Source organism: Python bivittatus, unplaced genomic scaffold (assembly GCF_059951505.1).
Source record: "Python bivittatus isolate LINGU-HERP-01145 unplaced genomic scaffold, Pbiv_v1 ctg000410_np1212, whole genome shotgun sequence".
Taxonomy (NCBI): domain Eukaryota; kingdom Metazoa; phylum Chordata; class Lepidosauria; order Squamata; family Pythonidae; genus Python; species Python bivittatus.
Window position 1 is genome coordinate 15,396,536 of NW_028277067.1, and position 18,407 is coordinate 15,414,942.

The window sequence follows — 18,407 nt, forward strand, 5'->3', positions numbered from 1 at the left end:
AAGACTGAGAAACAGAAGAAAAGAAACTGGATGTCAAAGTAAACCACAGAAATTGCCAAGAAAAGGAAAGAAGAGATGGAAGAGAAACAAAGATGGAAGGAGCTACTGAAATTCTATATAGTGGAAATGTCAACATCCAAGACATCTTAGAAGGTATTCCCTATTTACAAAAACCGCTAGTCCTAGAAGATGAAGTTAGATCGGCACTCTGGTCATTATCAAGTCAGAAGGCTACAGTATTAATAGAATGATATCTACAGAAATATATCAAGCAAGAGAAGAAGAATCAATAAAGATATGCCAGCAAATCTGGAGAATGAAACAGTGGCCAACAGATTGGAAGAGGTCAGTCTATATACCAATACCAAAGAAAGAAGATTTAACAGAATGTGCAAACTATTGTACAATATCCTTCATTTCACATGCTGGGAAAATAATGCTTGAATCATCCAACACAGATGAGAGCCCTACATGAAAAGAGAGATACAGGTGTCCAGCTGGTTTTAGAAGAGGGTGAGGAACAAGAAATATTATTGCCGATGTGCACTGCATAATTAAGAAAGCAAAATACCAAAAAGAAATCCATATACACTTCATTGATTATAGAAAGCTCTTTAATTGTGTTGATTCTGTCAAGCTGTGGAATGTGCTTAGGAAAATGGGAATCCCAAACATCTCTTTGTCTTCATGATGAATGCATATACTGTACAGGATAGGAAGCCACAGTCTGAACCAAAGATGGTGAAACAGACTGGCTCCAGGTCAGCAAAGGAGTGAGACAAGGCTATATACTCTCTCCTTATTTAATCAACCTATATACTGAATATATATTGAGGGAAACTGGATTGGAATAAGATGAGTGTGGTTTTAAAGTTGGAAGAAGAAGCATAGCAACCTGTGCTATGCTGATAACACTATTCTGATAGCTGAAAATACAAATGATCTAGAAGCTCTAGTAATGAAAGTCAAGGGGTACAGTGGAAAAAATGGGATAAGATTAAACACAAAGAAGACCAAAGTAATGACAAGCAGTATAGCAACCAGCCCTAGAACTGACAATGAAGATATTGAAGTGGTAGATAGCTTCTGCCTCTTAGGAGTACTATCCACAGTAAAGAAACCAGCAGTCAAGATATATGCTGCAGACTAACACTTGGTAGAGTAGCAATGAAGGCCTTGGAAAAGATATTCAGATGCCATGACTTATCTATGCATACAAAGATAAGAATCATGCAGGCAATGGTTTTTCCCTATGACACTTTATGGAAGTGAAAGCTGAATTTCAATAAGCAGGACAGAAAGAATATTGATGCTTTTGGTGTTGGAGAAGACTCCTAAGAATACCATAAACAGCCAAGAAACAAATACTGTAGAACAAATTAATCAAGAATTTTCACCCAAATCACAAATGACCAAGTTCAAATTATCATATTTTGGACACATTATGCGAAGACCTAGCTCTCTTGAGAAGTCTATAATATTGGGAAAGGTGAAAGGAAAAAGAAGAAAAGGATGACCAGCAGCAGGGTGGATGGGCTTGATTACAGCACCAATAGTTGCCATGTTGGAAGACTTGAAGGGCCAGATTGGGAAGAGATAATCCTAGAGAAGGTTGATCTCTGTGGTTCAACACAACTTGAGAGCACATAATCAGTTAAAATACTGAACAAAATTCACATGGTAATAATAATAACAGTATCTTTATTAGTGCAGTTCTTACTCCAGGTACTGATCTCCAAAGCCTTTCCAGAAGAGTCACATCTGAAGCATTTTCCATGTATGCAAATAGAGAATTTCCATTCCATTCTTAACTGACCTCTTTGTGATCACAGTTTTTCTTTAGTATACTGAGAGCTTGTTCGGTCAGAAACAGTCATGACAGTGGTATTTTGCAAGTGGAATCTGCAACAAAAATAATTTGTTCCATTTTAATCTGTCCTGATTTAATTTGTTTGTTTCCTTTGAAGAGTCAGACAGAAGATAGATCAGTTAGGCAAATGTGAGGACTCTTCATTTCATAATTGTTCCAGATACTGTAATTTTTATTTTAAAACCTAAAGAACTGCTGGGGGTATACGTGCAGTTCCAGAGGTAACACTATTGTAACTTATGGCAAAAGCTCAGATAATAAATGATAGAATGCATTTTACCTACTTTTCTCACAATTACAGCTTTGGGACTTGGAGAGCAACTGGGTTCCATTTAAATTCACTATATATGCTAACATGCCCACATCAATCAGTAAATATTTTTACAAACTGCACACTGGTTCTTCATCAGTGAAGAGGGTTACTGTGCAGATTCCACTTAATTGCAGTAAGCTATGGAGGTGAAAGAGGGGAGAAGAGAGAGCCGCTGTCTGCCTATTAGTTAATAAGCTAGGTTCAAGGTCTTGTTGTTGGCATAAAAGTATCTGAACAACTTGGAAACAGACTATGATCACCTTTTCCAACATATATGCATACAGTTACAGAGATAATCAGAGGAGGCCTTGTTTATTGAATTAGAATCTGCAAGTTGTTGTTTGGTATTATTCAAATGTGGGCCTTCTCTAATCTGGCACCCTCCTTCTTGATTGCCTTGATATTTAGGGATTACCACTTGTGATCTTTAGTTATCTTTTAAAGATCCACCTCTTCTCTCAGGTTTTCCATTTGGAGCCTGTTGAATGTATGATGCTTTTGTTCCTCTTCATCTGGGGGGGTTTTTAGTGTCTTTCACGTTTGGGTATTATGATTTTTCTATTTTGTAACATAATTCAAGGGGCAAGGCCTTTTGTTTTTATAAAGGCAGTGGCTATATCAATTGAATGAAGAAATAAACTCAACTTCCAATGTGCTTTAAAATTAACTCAAGCTTTACTTCTGGGGAGTTAATGGATACAGCCATGTAGTTGTCTTCACAACGGTACTCAAGTGTTTTGTCACTGCTGCCTTTTTGGATGTTTTTTGACTTCCCTGGCTAGTCTAAAGTCTTACTACTCCCTGGAGGTCTTCCATCCAAGCATTAACCAGGCACAATTGTGCTTAGCTTCAAAGCCTATGCAAGATCAACTAGATGCTTTCACCTACCAGTGCCTATAGTTTGAAATTAGCCCCTTACATGCTGAAATAAATCAGATATTGATATGACTTCATGATCTCTGTCCTAGAATAAATGATCAGGCAAAAAGAGGCTGATCTCAGAAGAAAGCATGCTCGACTCAACAGCCTCTTGTTGCCTGGAGACTTTCAGATCTATGCTCTATTACTTCTTAGTGTTTAATCCACCCATGCTTCTCCATGAGGAGACAGTGGGAGGGAGCCTGCCTCAAGTATCATCTTGTTATACAGAAAGTGGTGCTGTCAGGACAAGACTTTGGGGCAGACAAGACCCTGTTCAGCTGCATGATCTGGGGGCTCTAAATAGAGCATGGCTGACTTATCACATTTCCATCTAAAGGGAGGGCAGAACCCTATGAAACCATGAAACCAACATCTAAAACTACCTAATAACATAATTGTCTACAAACACCATGTGTACTACAGACCAGAGCTAAGCATAAATGCCACAAAATTTTTGAGAGTGAGATAGGGCAGATAATTCCTCCAAAATCTTCAAGGGAGGGAGAACTCCTCTAAGAACTTCTCGAAGTCAAGACCAAAAAAACAAAAACAAAAAACAAAACTGCTAATGAAAAAGCTTAATAGGAAGAGTTTCCTTATGATGCCTTCTATCAGGATTTAATTCTGGGAAGAAGGAGGCTGTATAATTGAAGGGAAGGGAGTGTGTGTGTGTGCTTGTAAGTATGTGTGCCCTGGGAAGTCCACTCTGAGTGATGGGACTAGGAAGAAGGAAGGAGATATTAGAATGGAGTAATTATCACCATTCTGAGTCACTGTCCAACTACTTCTCCCACAGGGATACACTGGGGGATTATTCTTTCAAATGCTTTTTCTATATAGTCCCACATTGGTTCTAGCCCATTTTTGAACATGAACTCTCAGCTTCTTCCACTCTACAAATTTGGTCTTGATCTGTCCAATTTTCAGAGCGATCCTGCTGGTGGACAGAGAGACAGAAGGATGGACAGAAAACTATGAGCTTCTTTTCATAGTTTCCATTGAACTGGAAATTAAAAAACAACAAACAGTAAGTTCACACACATGACTTGAACCCACAGGGGCATCTGGGGAGTGTGTGTCAAAAAAGTGAAGTTGGTGACTCAGACCATGTGAAGTGCATCTGATGTAACTAAAAAGGGTTGGGGCTTCACAGGCCTTCTTGACTTTTTTGATCCCTCCTCGTGGATACCCCTGAGAATACCACATTTCACCCAGGAGAATTTCTCTGAAGGAAAGAAATAAGGTCCCAGACAAATTCTATTTCTGTTAAATGGAAGGAAAACAGGTAAAAACAAAATGCCTGATGCTGTTCCATGTCCCAACAAGTGAATGTCCCTTTCTTCTAGAGAAGCCTATGGAGAATTTATTTCCTATAAACCTGAGAAGCTGGACGTAAACCCTTAATAGATGCACTGTATCTTGACGGGAGGGAAGTATATGAATGGGGAGCCGACTCAGGTCTGCAATTCTTGCAGATTGTAGCATCTCTCTATCAGACGTCTCTCCCTCCACCTCTCTGCTTCTTTGCTGCAAAGTAGGGCTTTTCATGGCCTGCCAGTGTGACCATGGCAACGGTCTGGTATGGCAACCTCAGTGTAAAAGCAGGCAAGCAGGAGGGAGGGGAAGGGTTGCTGGGAGGGGGAACAGGACAGAGAACCGAGAACCACTTGTCACACTCTGCCGCCTAGACAGACAGATTCACCAAGGGAACATGACAGGGATACTGCCTGGAAGTTACATGACTATATCTGGTTGCCTTTAAATGGTTGTTCTGCATAACACGTTTAACTCAATTACTTTTAACCTGTTTTCTGGATTCGCGTACATGGAATCAGAAACTAATCACAAGGGCTGGGCTTGCACATCGGTGTAAAACCCACAAAAAACCTTTAATGACCATTAAAACTAGCCAACCTTCGAATGTTGCATGAATGCAACTACTATCTTTTGATCTAATTAAGCAAACTGTGCAAACATAGCCTATGTGTCCCTAGAAGTGAATACCTAATGGGGCTAGGAGGAGGGCGGGATAACAATCTATTACCCTCCCAATATTTTGAATTTTCAACTTCCGTCACAGGCAATGCCAAAGGAGTGTGGGTCGAAAGCATCTTGATGGCACCAGGTGATTTTATCTAAGTGTGCAGAACCATTTGTGTATTGATCAAGAAATGGTGCATCTACTCTAAATCTGAGTACATGTGTCTGATGTGTACATGCTGAAGCCTTGCACCTGTTTTGGGTGCTTATAGTGTGCCAGTATATGCTCAGGACCGAGAAAGGCCTTTCGCTTGTGTTTTTAGCATTCCATAAACTAATAAACCTGCATGGATTTTAATTAGGTTTTTCCCAATGGGAGTTCATCATGATTCAGAGAGGGCTTTCCTAAAGATTCCCAACTTTTGGAAGGGTGGCTCTAGGGCAGTGTTTCTTAAAGTGTGGTCCCAGGATCTATGGGGGTCCCCCAAAACCCACTCAGGGGTCTGCAAAATCAAATTTATTTGCCAGCCTATCTTGAAAAATAATACATTATTAAAATCCCATCAAGCAATCATGAGAAGTGGTAGTGGCAGTGAATACATCAATTTTAATGTTTAATATGGTCAATATCAATAAATATAACCCATACAAACAAAAGCTCTTTTGGGGTCCTCCATAATTGTTAAAAGTGGGAAGGGGTCCTGAAAGAAAAAAGTTTAAGAAACACTGCTCTAGGAGGAATGTAACCAAAAGAGGGGAGCTGAAAATCCTCATGCAGAAAACAGCATATAGAATGTTAATGTGGTGTGTTTTCATGCCTGGATTTGTGGGAACATATCTATATGATCACCCAAAAACGATGTGAAGACCAAGGTTCAGTTTTATCTGAGAATTACTGGCATTGGCTATGATTTATATCAACTGAACATTATAAGGGGGTTATTTTATTGCAGGCAAGACTAAATTCTGTGTCATTATTTAGGACAGGGTTTTTCAACCTGTGCTGTGCAAACCCCAGGGTTCCATGAAAACTTAATGGGGTTTTGTGATTGATTCAGGGACTAAAGAAAAAAAAAAATCCTTGAATGCAGTCACTTTCTATCACAAGAGATTGGCCTTTCGATCGGGGGTTCTGGGTTTGGTTTGGTTTTTTACCTAACAAGTCTTGCAGCCTGAAAATGTTTGAAAACCCCTGATTTGTACTAAACTGATTCACTAGGGAGTATGGCCCAGTGACAATTACTTCGAAGTACAGTACAAATAGGATTGTACTATAAGTATGTGATCATGAATGAACAGGCAGGAAGGGAACATATAAATTACTTCTAAATAGACATAGTTAGGACTGCCGTTTTTTAAATGGGGAGGCTGTAAAAATACCGTTATTTGCCATAAAACTGCAGAATATGGTAGCATGCAAAACTGAATGAAAAGTACCACCTGAATATGTGTTACTGACTATTGCTAAGTAAACATAACACACTGATTGATTTGTATAAAATGCAATTTGAATGAAGACTTGATAGTTATCTTTGCACAACACAATAAATATGGTTACTCTTAACTTTGGTGAGTCTTTCTTTTGGCTGAGTGCAGTATTTCTCAATCTCAGCAACTTTCAGATGTGTGGATTTCAACTCCCAGAATTCCCCAGCCAGATGCTGGCTGGGGAATTCTGGGAGTTGAAGTCCACACATCTGAAAGTTGCTGAGATTGAGAAACACTGATCCAGCATAATAAAAAGAGTAAAAAAGGACTGCCAGTCAAAATCCTTTTTTGACAGAAATAGCGGAAAAGCTGTAATGCACTAAATGGTGACAGAGCCAGCTTCCTTCAGCTGGCAGACTCTGGCTGTCTTTCCTGTTTTGAGACAATCTTCTCTGCAGCATAAGATTAATGCTTTGTCATGGAGCACTGGTCCTGCTTTTTAAATAGAGACCTAGTACTATTTCTAAAAAGCACTAAACACTGTGATTATAAGATGCCCATGTAAGTCCTGACAAGCGCATTGGAAAGCACCACCAGGCATTAAGTGGGCAGAAGCCTTTGTGGAAACTGGTGTCTGGTTTCTCCTCCCACCTAAGTCAGATTGTCCTGGAAGACACTTCCCAGTGACCTGAAGGCAGGGGAGCAAGCTCACCGAAGCCTAAAGCGGCTGACAGGAGCAGGGCAGATCCAATCCCTTGCCGGTGAAATATACTAGATTGGTGTTTTTCAGCCTTGGCAACTTTCAGATGTGTGGACTCCAACTCCCAGAATTCTGGGAGCTGAAGTCCACACATCTGAAAGTTACCAAGATTGAGAAACACTGGTTTAGTGTGTTCTGTGAGCCCAGTCTGTTTACAGTCAAAGGATTTTCTGATCCCAGAAAATGGGTTAATTCAGCAACCAAATTAAGTGTGCTGTGACAATCCAGAGATTGAAACAGAAGAGTATAAAGTAGGTGCCAGCTTATGGAAGCTCTTTCAAGCTTCCTTTCTTCAAATTCTCTCCCCTGATTACCTATTAAACGTATGGGAACCCTGTCCTCTTTTGTATATAGCTACCTTATTGGATGCCTATGTCCGTATAAGGTATAACCGAAGTTTTAGAAATAGTTACTTGTGTACATATGTAATTTCATAAATCTAGCACCCACTAGCAAACAGTGGTACTGTTAAGAGCTGAAAGGGCTCAGAATAAAATGCATTCCGAGGGACTTCCAGAGGAAGAAATGGTGGACTGAAGATGGCTCTGTGAAAAGTGGAGCCGATAACCATGACGAAGAACGAAGAGCTGGTGAGTAGACCAGCTCTTTGAATCTCTCCAGACAGATGGGAGATTGCCCACAAGTGTTCCAGACAGTTGCTTCTCATGAGGAAATTGCGAGACAATGGTCTCTGGAGGGTTTTGAGCATTGGGAGATGGGGAATAGCCATCTTGCTTAAACCACAGTCAGTGCCTTTAAAAGGACACTAAGTTTGCATACTTCCTTTTCTAATCACATTTGAAAATTGCTTATTAACTACTTTTCAGCTATTAGAAACCTTTGGATCAACAGGTCTGAAAACACCAGGTGAGTCTGCCTTCAATCCTTAATGAAAGAAAATTCTAACTACAAGCTGAACTTAAAAATGTTGAAATAAACAGCAAAAAGCTAATTAAGACTTTGATTTTAGAAAGTTATAAATAGATTAAGGGTCCAGATAAATTTGAAATAAGATTCTTTTGGAATTAATTTTAAAGAATCCTTCCTTTGGGAAAGTCTTTTATATTTGTTTTGAATATAAAAGAGATAAACAATTTTAAAAATTGAACACTAGAGGGAATTAAAGATTTTAATTAAAGGAAAGTACATAAACCTGATTAACAGCTACAGAATGACTCAAAATATTATAACACTGGAAATAGTGAAAGATACTTTTGAAAATGGAATCAGAAGTTAATGTCAACAATAGCAATAGCAATGTTTGCTTTTATGGATAGACTGTGTCCAAAAGATGTTTTGCAAGAAATAGCAGAAGAGGAACAAGTTTTATCTAACAAGACAGAGATGGCATCGAAAGTGGATCTACAAATGACAGGGTACAAGAATAGCATGGAAAAAGATGTTTCATTGGACATACAAAAGAAATCAGTTGATGTTTAAAAATCAAAAGGGAATTACAAATAATAAACCAAGAGAGTGGCCTGGATAATTCTTTTATATTGGATTTACAAAAGAAGTTTGTTAAAGCTTGGATGAATCTTGTGAGAAGGGAAAAAAAGAAATGAAAAGAAATCAATTTCTATGACATTACTTGAATGGACCAAAGATTAAGATTGTTAGAAGTAAAAGAAAGGAATAAAAAGTTGGTTTATTTGATCAAGGTTAAAATAGATGGGCTCCAAGATCACCACAGATGGAGACTGCAGCCATGAAATTAAAAGATGCTTGCTCCTTGGGAGGAAAGCTATGGCAAATCTAGATAGCATATTAAAAAGCAGAGACATCACCTTGCAGACAAAGATCCGCATAGTCAAAGCTATGGTTTTTCCAGTAGTAATGTATGGCTCTGAGAGCTGGACCATAAAGAAGGCTGAGCGCCGAAGAATTGATGCCTTTGAACTGTGGTGCTGGAGAAGACTCTTAAGAGTCCCCTGGACTGCTAGGAGGTCAAACCAGTCAATCTTAAAGGAAATCAACCCTGATTGCTCATTGGAAGGATCGATTATGAAGCTCAAGCTCAGTTACTTTGGTCACCTAATGCGAAGAGAGGACTCCTTGGAAAAGACCCTGATGCTGGGAAAGATTGAAGGCAAAAAGAGAAGAGGACGGCAGAGGATGAGATGGTTAGATGGCATCACTGAAGCAATGAGCATGAAACTGAGCAAACTCAGGGAGGCAGTGAAGGACAGCAAGACCTGGCGTGATATGGTTCATGGGGTCACGAAGAATTGGACACGACTTAACGACTGAACAACCACTACAACAAAAATAGATATGTTGTTAATTTCTGGCAACCCTTAATGGACTTTTGTTGACACTAGTACTAAAATGACGATGCTTTATGGATTTGTTTATAGATAAGAGATGGGATATGGGAAGGAGAGATTATTGGTAGTAAATTAAGAGGAGGTGAAAAGTTCCTACAATTGTTTATACTTGTGATGAAGGTTGGAAGTCACTTCTTTACATATTTCTTTTTTTTTCCTTCACTATATTCTTTCTTTCTTTTTTCTTCTTTTTTTCTATTTTGTTTTTTTTCCTTTGCACTTTTTATTCTTTCCTTCTACTCTTCTTTCTGTCTTGTAGTTTGTATTAGTTTTCACTATTGCAATTGTAATCTTTAATAAAATTATTAAAAAAAAAAAAAAGAATAATATGCATTCCAGGAACCCCCAGATCTCTTGTCCTAGCTTAACCCCCCCTCCATTCTTCCTGCCCACCCAGTTTCTCCTCTTGTTCTTCCTGACATCAATTCCCATGGCGCCTGGACTGCAACTGTCATAACTTTTCTGGAGCCCCACCCCACCTCAGAGTTTAGGGGCTTGGACTTGTTCTTTGCTGTTTACTTTTTGCAACACCACGGCCCACAAAGCATGTTCTACAATATATTTTTGCTGAGTATTTCAGTTCTTGGATATTTCACCTGGAAGCATCTCATTTGTTCATCATCTTCAAAACATAAATTTGTAGTGGGAACACTATTGGGGATCAGATTACAATGTATTTTGGTCTTAATTCTCTCCCGAAATGTTCTACTTTGAAACCAAACTTCAATTCCTCACTTGTTTACAGGCCCACATTGTTACGAGACATTCTTTCTCAATTTGGACATACCGGTAACTGCATTTCTGAATCCATGAGGTGGGTTCACCATGATCTTGAAGCAATGTTCTACCTATTCCAGTTGCTAATGTCAACACTCACAATATTCTAGATAACTACACAGAATGTCAGTTCTGGGGCTTCAGTTAAAAGCTACTGATACTTTTGAAAAAAAAATTCTCAGTTATACACCAATTGTCCAATAGTACCTTTTCTGAATAGTTTAGTTAAAGAGTACAGAACCTCTGGGAATGTTAATACAAATCTTCTAAGGTACTGCACCATGCTTCAAAATTTTCTTAGCTCATTTATTTTAGTGGAATTTGTGAGATAGCTTCTATTCTCTGTATCTAGGCTTACTCCATATTCATTTATGTGATGGCCCAGGTAGGCGAGCTGTGTCAAAAAGAGGAGGCATGTGTTCTTGTTCAGATTTAGATCTATGACTTTTATAAGTACAAGTACTTTAGACAGTCTCTGGCCATGTACATTGTCAGTAAGTTCAAGATGTACCCATGAACAAAATGCCATTTTGATGTTGTAGGAGCGCATTTCCCTTTGGAAGAACATTGTCAGTAAGTTCATAAACCAAGAAGTCTCCATGAACAAAATGCCATTTTGATGTTGTAGGAGCGCATTTCCCTTTGGAAGAACATTGTCAGTAAGTTCATAAACCAAGAAGTCTCCATGAACAAAATGCCATTTTGATGTTGTAGGAGGCATTTCCCTTTGGAAGAACTCAGGAGGAATCTTTTAAATAAAAATCTATGAAATGATGGAACAAACATTGTTAATTTGGATCTGCCCAAGTCCACAGGCATTATCAAGCAGTGACAATATTTGAGCACCTGCAAGTTGTAGAACAGTGTTTCTCAAACTTGGCAACTTTGAGATGTGTGGACTTCAACTCCCAGAATTCCCCAGCCAGCATGCTGGCTGGGGAATTCTGGGAGTTGAAGTCCACACATCTCAAAGTTGCCAAGTTTGAGAAACACTGTTGTAGAAAATTGCCATTTATAGAAAGAATAATCAGCTTTGTTCAGTTACAGTATTTCAGGTCTGCACAACCTGGACTGTATTCTGTGCCATGTTTTTCTTGTATAGGGGTGCCACTGGTGTACACCAGCCAATTGGTTCAATGATTGTTTTAATCAACCCACATTAGACCATCCTCTTTAACATGCCTTTTATTTGGGGAAGTAGTCGGATTGATGTTCTTTGCTTATGGACTGCACAGGGCAAGCTCCTTTTTAAGGCTTATCTTTATTGAAAGAGTCTTTAAGGTCCCTATTTCCATGTAAGGTATTGTGAAGTGTACTACATGGAGCACTAGGCCTATTGCAATAGATACAACAATAGGCCTAGAAGATTGTTTTATTTGATCATGGAGTAGATATACTTTTGTGTGTCTGTGTGCCTTTGAATCAGTGTTGACTCCTGGCAATTGCCTGGACTAGTCCCTGCCATTTTCTTGGCAAGATTTTTGGAAGTGACTTGCCACTGCCTTCTTCTTAGGGCTGACTGGTCTAGGCTCAAATGTTCTGCCTACAGAGTACTGGCTGTAAAGTATCCTGGGCAACATAAAATCTTGCTGTCATACCTGCAACAGATGTTGGAGATAAAGCAAGCTCTGGAAGGTTTTGAAGACAGATTTTGAAATTATCATAATTCCTACATCAGTTTTAAAGCACACTGCCAGGCCACTGATTTGCAAAAACACTTCCTTCAACTTGGCAGATTTATCACAAAGTACAATTGTTCCTAGAAGAAGAACTCATTGGTTTCAGCATATCTGCAACTTCTCTTAGTACAGTACTGAGTTTGACAGACAGCAGCACAACAACATCTGTTTTTACATTTCTGGCATGCAGCAATCCTGAATGATCATTGAGCAGATAGTTTCTTATGTCAAATACATCTACAGCCCTTCAACGGTACTGGCACAGAATTTGTTTGATCATAGGGCAAAAAGTGTCTTTCCTGGCTGGTCTGGTGGCTGAGGCCTTTAGCCACTACCTTAATATCTCTTGATTTTGGACATGGACTTTGATTACAGTATCTGCATCACCCCTTAGAACATTAAATCTTCTTTCACACGCAGCAGTCACCTTATGTGACTCAGGTGGGAGACAGATTTCTCAAGGTCAGAGGGAAACAGCTGCAAACCAGACAAGTCCATTACCAAAATAAGAGACAGATGGAAACCATCCCCTCTGTGCTAAATAGTGTGGTTTTCAGCCTGTTGCATTGCATGGATGGGAGAAAAAGGCATAAGAACTGAAAGCTTGCTTTCACTATAAATATGACTTGCGTACGATACATAGCAGTTGATTGAATTATTTTGTAAAGGCTTCATTAGCTTTTACACAAAAAACCTTATCAGAAACTTTATGTCCCCAGATGCCTTCTTGTGCCTTCTTCCAATCTAATGTTGACGATCTTGACCTCTCAGCAGATTTCCCAGACTTCTATGTCTTTTATGAAAACAAGTCCTCCCATGAGACAGGTTTTTTCTTAGCTTCAAAATATTCATCAGACTTTTCCAAGACAAGGTGGATAGCCTTACCTGTGGTAGTAGTAAAGGTGAAGCATTTAAATATTTAAAATTGCTATTTCACTGTGCAGCCTAGTGCTGCCACCACTGATCATTGGCTGTTCAGGCTGACCTAGAAAGTACAGGGGATGGCTTGGTTTGAAACAACCTGACTGTCCCAAAGCAGAATTGTCTTGGAAGACAGTGCCCAGGGATCAGAGGAAGAGGCATGCCCACACTGACTTAAGATGGCCGGTGGGTTCCAGCTAGATCCTAGCTCAGTGTTTCTTTTCACCTTTAAACAGCCAACACGCCATGATAGTTTTCCAGGAGTGCAATCTGATTCACTTCACTAGCTGTTCAACTGGTGTCATGGTCAGGGCCCCTCCTAAGGGCTAGGACAGTGTTTCTCAACCTTGGCAACTTTAAGATCCATGCATCTTAAAATTGCCTAGGTTGAGAAACACTGTCCTAGCCCTGACCATGACACCAGTTGCACAGTCAGTGAGGTGAATCAGATTGCACTCCTGGAAAACTACCATGGCGTGTTGGCTGTTTAAAGGTGAAAAGAAACTAACACTGGAACAGCTAAGGATGACTTCAAGCTGCTTCAGATGTGGGCTGGAAATGAGAGGAAGGCAACATCTTGAGGAGACTGGGAGGAAAAAAAGGTTGCTGTGGTTAAGTGCAGTGGGGAAAGAGATTAAAGATACCCATGTGAGACTGTACCACATGTTGACATGCAATGGGTATAATCTGAAGCTGGATCACTCTGCAGGATATAATTTTTGAGCAATCTGATATATGCAGTTTAGTAAGCAGTTATATATTACAGCTTTGCATTTACATCTATTCTGTTTCTCTGTAGTAGGATATATATAGCAGGGAAGGAGGTAAGTCAAATTTTGTTTCTGAGCAAGAAGTCAGATTTGCCATCTTTGCTGTCCCCTCCAACCTGCCATTCTAATATTTAGAGCAAAGCTATTGCTCTGCTAAGCACAGCATCTTCTTCTGAATCTCCATCTGTTTGTTGTTTTCTGCCTCTTTAAGCTGATGAGATTTTGGTTTCAAGAGGCCAGAAAGAGACAATTAACACCTTTGGAAGAGCTACTAGATGACAGAACAGGTTGGATCTCCCAGCAGCACCTGCTTGTCCTGGGGAGTCCCCTCTACTCATGCTGTAGGAGAATTGAGCAACATCTGGAGGCAGTTGTGGCCATGGGGTGGAGGAAAGGGGAGGTTAAAACTCCCACCACCCACAAGGAAACAAACAACTCAAAAAAGTTTATCACTGCAGTTAGATCAGTAGAAGAGAAAGTTAAAAAAAAAGAGGGGGGGTCTGTATATATTTTACAAACAACCAGAGACGTTTAGACTGGAAGAGGCTTTAAGGTTGCCCAGGGCTCATCTGAACAGCTGCTTTAATGTGCTTTCCTCCAGTTGGTGCATGGCACAAAAGTGGGATAACGTAATTTGCTCTGCCTTGACAGTCAAGCTCTAATCTGCCTCTAATCTGCTCTGATACGGGACCTCTTCCAGCTGCAGTTGAAAGAATACTGTATGTGGATGAGCCTTTCGCGGATTGTTCTGCTCAGTGCAGGAATCATAGCCTTCATCCCTGAGAATTAACCAGCCAGCCTCTGCTTCACTATTTCCAAAGAAGGAAAACTCACTGATGAACAGAAATGCCTATTAAATCACTGTTCCAATGCAAGCTGACAAAGCATTACAATTATTGGTTACATGGATCTTGCTTCTGCGGTGCAGATGGGGTATTATGAAAGTGGGGACATGCTGGTGGTGCCCCAGTGATCACGCTGAGAATTGCTGCCCCTTCTTCCCTCATAATACATTGACAAATGTTCTTCCCTACCTACCATATGCTGGATCCCTTTACTCTGCTGGAGCCTTTCTGCTAAAAAAAATCAAACCTGATCGCCCTACAATTTGTCATCCGCAGCTCAAAAATAAATGTCAGCTGTTCTGGAGTATGAAGTGGCCACTGTGCACCACATGATGCTCTGGTGCTCATATGCAGCCATTTATATGCATGCATGGTGCAGAGAGAGAGCCAGTTTGGTGTAGTGGTTAAGGCACCAGGTTAGAAACTGGGAGGCTGTGAGTTCTAGTCTCACCTTAGGCATGAAGGCAGCTGGGTGACCTTGGGCCAGTCTCTCAACCCTCAGAAGGAGGCAATGGCAAACCACTTCCGAAAAACTTTATCGAGAAAACTGCAGGGACTAATCCAGGCAGTCACCAGGAGTCAAAAACTGACTTGAAAGCACAAAACAAAGCAAAATGGTGCGGAGAAGACACATCTACTTTTTTCTCTCCCCCTCCCCCCCCCCCATTAAATTTCTGAATGGTGCTAAATCCTATTGCAATGCATAAAGATTATCCCGTCCTTTTTCTCCCCATTCTCACTGAGTATGATGGAAGAGAATTTGTTTTTAAAGTTTCTGGCAAAGGAGAAGAGAATATCTGTGAACTTCTCATAGATACACAGCTCTTGCAGTTGTCTAATAAGATGGCAAGGAGTGTGTGCGTGTATGAATGCCCTGTCTTTCACTGTGCAATCCTTTCTCCAGCAGTCTGCAGTATCCGGGCTTCCAACATTTCAATTAAATCCCAAAGGAAATAATGAGGGAACTCCCACATGGCATCTTCGGTCAAAGAAATGTTGGCAGCCCGGGACACTTTAGAATGATAGAAAGAGGCATTAGAGAAAACATCAGCACTAGCATTCTCCATAACCTCCCACAAAAAACTAAGTTTGAAAACACCACCATCGGAAGATTGAAAAGAAATATTCTGAAGCACCACAAGAAAAAGTAGGAGATGGGTCAAGGAGAAGGAGAATTCTGAGCTGTGCAATGCTAGCAAATCATACAACAGACATTTAACAAGGCAACTGTAACCAAAATAAGAAGGGGGAAAAAACAAACAAACCAAGGAATAGATATTAGAAAAATACAGACAGTTGGATCCAGGAGGTGGCCTTCACATGATAGAAAAATAAAGTTGCAGGTTGTCCATCTTGGCATATAAGATGTGGATTTTTGTCATGCAAATAGCACTGCCAGTAGTCAGGCTGTGTGAACCAATAATGGTCAGGGCTGGAGCAAGTGAAAGGGAAATTTAATCCTTCCTTTCCTCACCGTGATCCCCAGGGAAATTCTTCCTCTGAAGCTGATGTTTATTTGGAAAGGAAGGGAAAAAATGGATGCTGTTTGTGTTTCAAAAGCCTGTAAATGCAAATATGCTATAAGTCTCAAGTGATGTGGAATTCTCTTGGAGAGACCCATTGAGATAAGAGGAAAACGTTTGCTGTTTTTTCTGTGCTTTTCTTTTGGTTCAACCTTTGGTTCATCCTGTGCCCAAGTAGCATCATTCCATATATTTAGTCTAACTCTTTACTCATTTGCCTGATATTCCTTCAAACAGCAGCTCAATCCAGCTGCTTCCCAATCACTTCTCAAGGCGGGAAGCACACTTTTTTGGAATGGTGCATTCAATTTTTTGCTTGTTTATGAGTTCACCAGTGCAATTGTGCAAATTCAGCATTTATTAAACAAGAGGGGGTTGGGAAGAACTTAGAAAAACCCAAGCTTGCCACTGCGGAAAGAAAAAGGTTAGATGAAATGAAAACATGCCAAAATCTATATAAAGATAGAGAGGAACTATAATGAACTGGAATTAAAAGTGACAACAGGACTTATGAGGCTAGCTGCTTACCTAGTGACTGCAGAATTTTATGCAAATAGGAAGATACTAACTCCAAGAACAATTACGTAAAACAGAAGCAAAGTGCTTGTTATAGAATTTGCAGGTACAGTATATTTCATACGATTGATAGGATAAGGAAATATAAATTGGTAGTGACAATGGTGATGATGATGATGTTAGATCCAGACTAAATGTTAGATCCAGATAGTTAATTATACTTTAATACCACTGATCTAACTCTAGGATCCTCAGCCCAATATTCGTGGGTGACAACGTGCCCGTGGACTTATCCTTGGCTTTGCAGTAATCCCTCCACCCCATTATAACTTCTACATTTTTGAAAAGTGGAACATAAGGAGGAAGCTGCATTCTGGGGGGAAAAAAGTACCAGCATCCAGTATCATATTTATTTCCCAGAATCCCCTTGGATGTTTGTCACAAAGTGCAAAGATGTTGTTATAACAGTGATGAGTGGCTACACTTAAATGCTTTACAAATGTGTCCATGTGCCCAGAAAAAACAACAAAATAACTGGAGTTTGATAATGGCAGGGAGGGAGGGGAGAGGGTGCTAAAGAGGCTGGTCAGAGCATATTTACCAGTTTAACCTCTGAGTGTTTTGTAACTGCCCACCCGCTCTATGGCAACCATTGGTTGAGGGAGCAAGCCCCCTATGACAGCCATTTTCACTGAGTCCCACAACATGTTTTCAAAATGTCAAACGTGCCTACTGGCCCTCAAAGGTTGGAGAGCATTAAGAAAATAATAGAATTTTATAGCATGTAGAAAAATGGTGAACAAGGTGAAATGATACAAACAGTCACATGAGTAAATTCTTGCCTTTTTTTTTTAACTGACTCTGTCCTATCACAGTCTCATTGACCTGAGAAATTGAGGCTGCAACTGTAAATATGCTTACTAAGAAGTAAGTTCTACTAAGCTTAACCGAATTTACCCCTGAGTAAACCCATTTAAGGTGGGCTCATAACTTTTTTTCACATGCGTAGTTGATATTTGGAGGCCGGGGTGGGGGGGCACCTTTGGAATTTGAAGAATCTGCTGTGGGCTGGAGAGGGGTTTTCCCATTCATAAAAAATGGCGTCTATGGACACAGGCATCCAGAGTTAACAGGAGAGATGATGATGATGATGATGATGATGATGATGATGATGATGATGATGATGATGATGATGACATAATACAAGCCCACCCTTTCATACTTATGTCCTGACACTGGGCACAACTGTGTAAGCCAGAGAGGTTGTGTTGTGATATCACAACATGTGTTTTATCACTTGCTGCTCCTAACCACACCTCTCAGATGCCTATGACATGGGGACATAACCAGTCACAAAACACCAATTTACCCAAATCTTACCTGCTAACACTCTAGCCTCCTTTGCCCCCTGATGCTGCTTTTTACTTTTTTACTTTGTCCTTTTTCTGGATAGATGGATCACTTCCAAAGCACTGGGCTGTAGTTGCTGATCATTTTTATTTTCTAACAAAGCTTATGGGACCAACCTGAGGCTCAGAGGCATTCTTAGAATTAAAGATTATGTTGAAGAGTTCCCTGTTTTAATTAAAAGAATGTTTTCAAGATGTACAAAATTAGATGGGTCAGGAGATCTGACAGATACCAGGGGAAATACCTACAAGCACATTGATATTTCTGTGCATTGGACACCACATTGGGGACCCCAAATTAAAACTTGATTTTCAGTCAAGTGTGTGAATTACTTCCATAATAACGGCTTAGTTAATGGGACTTAAGA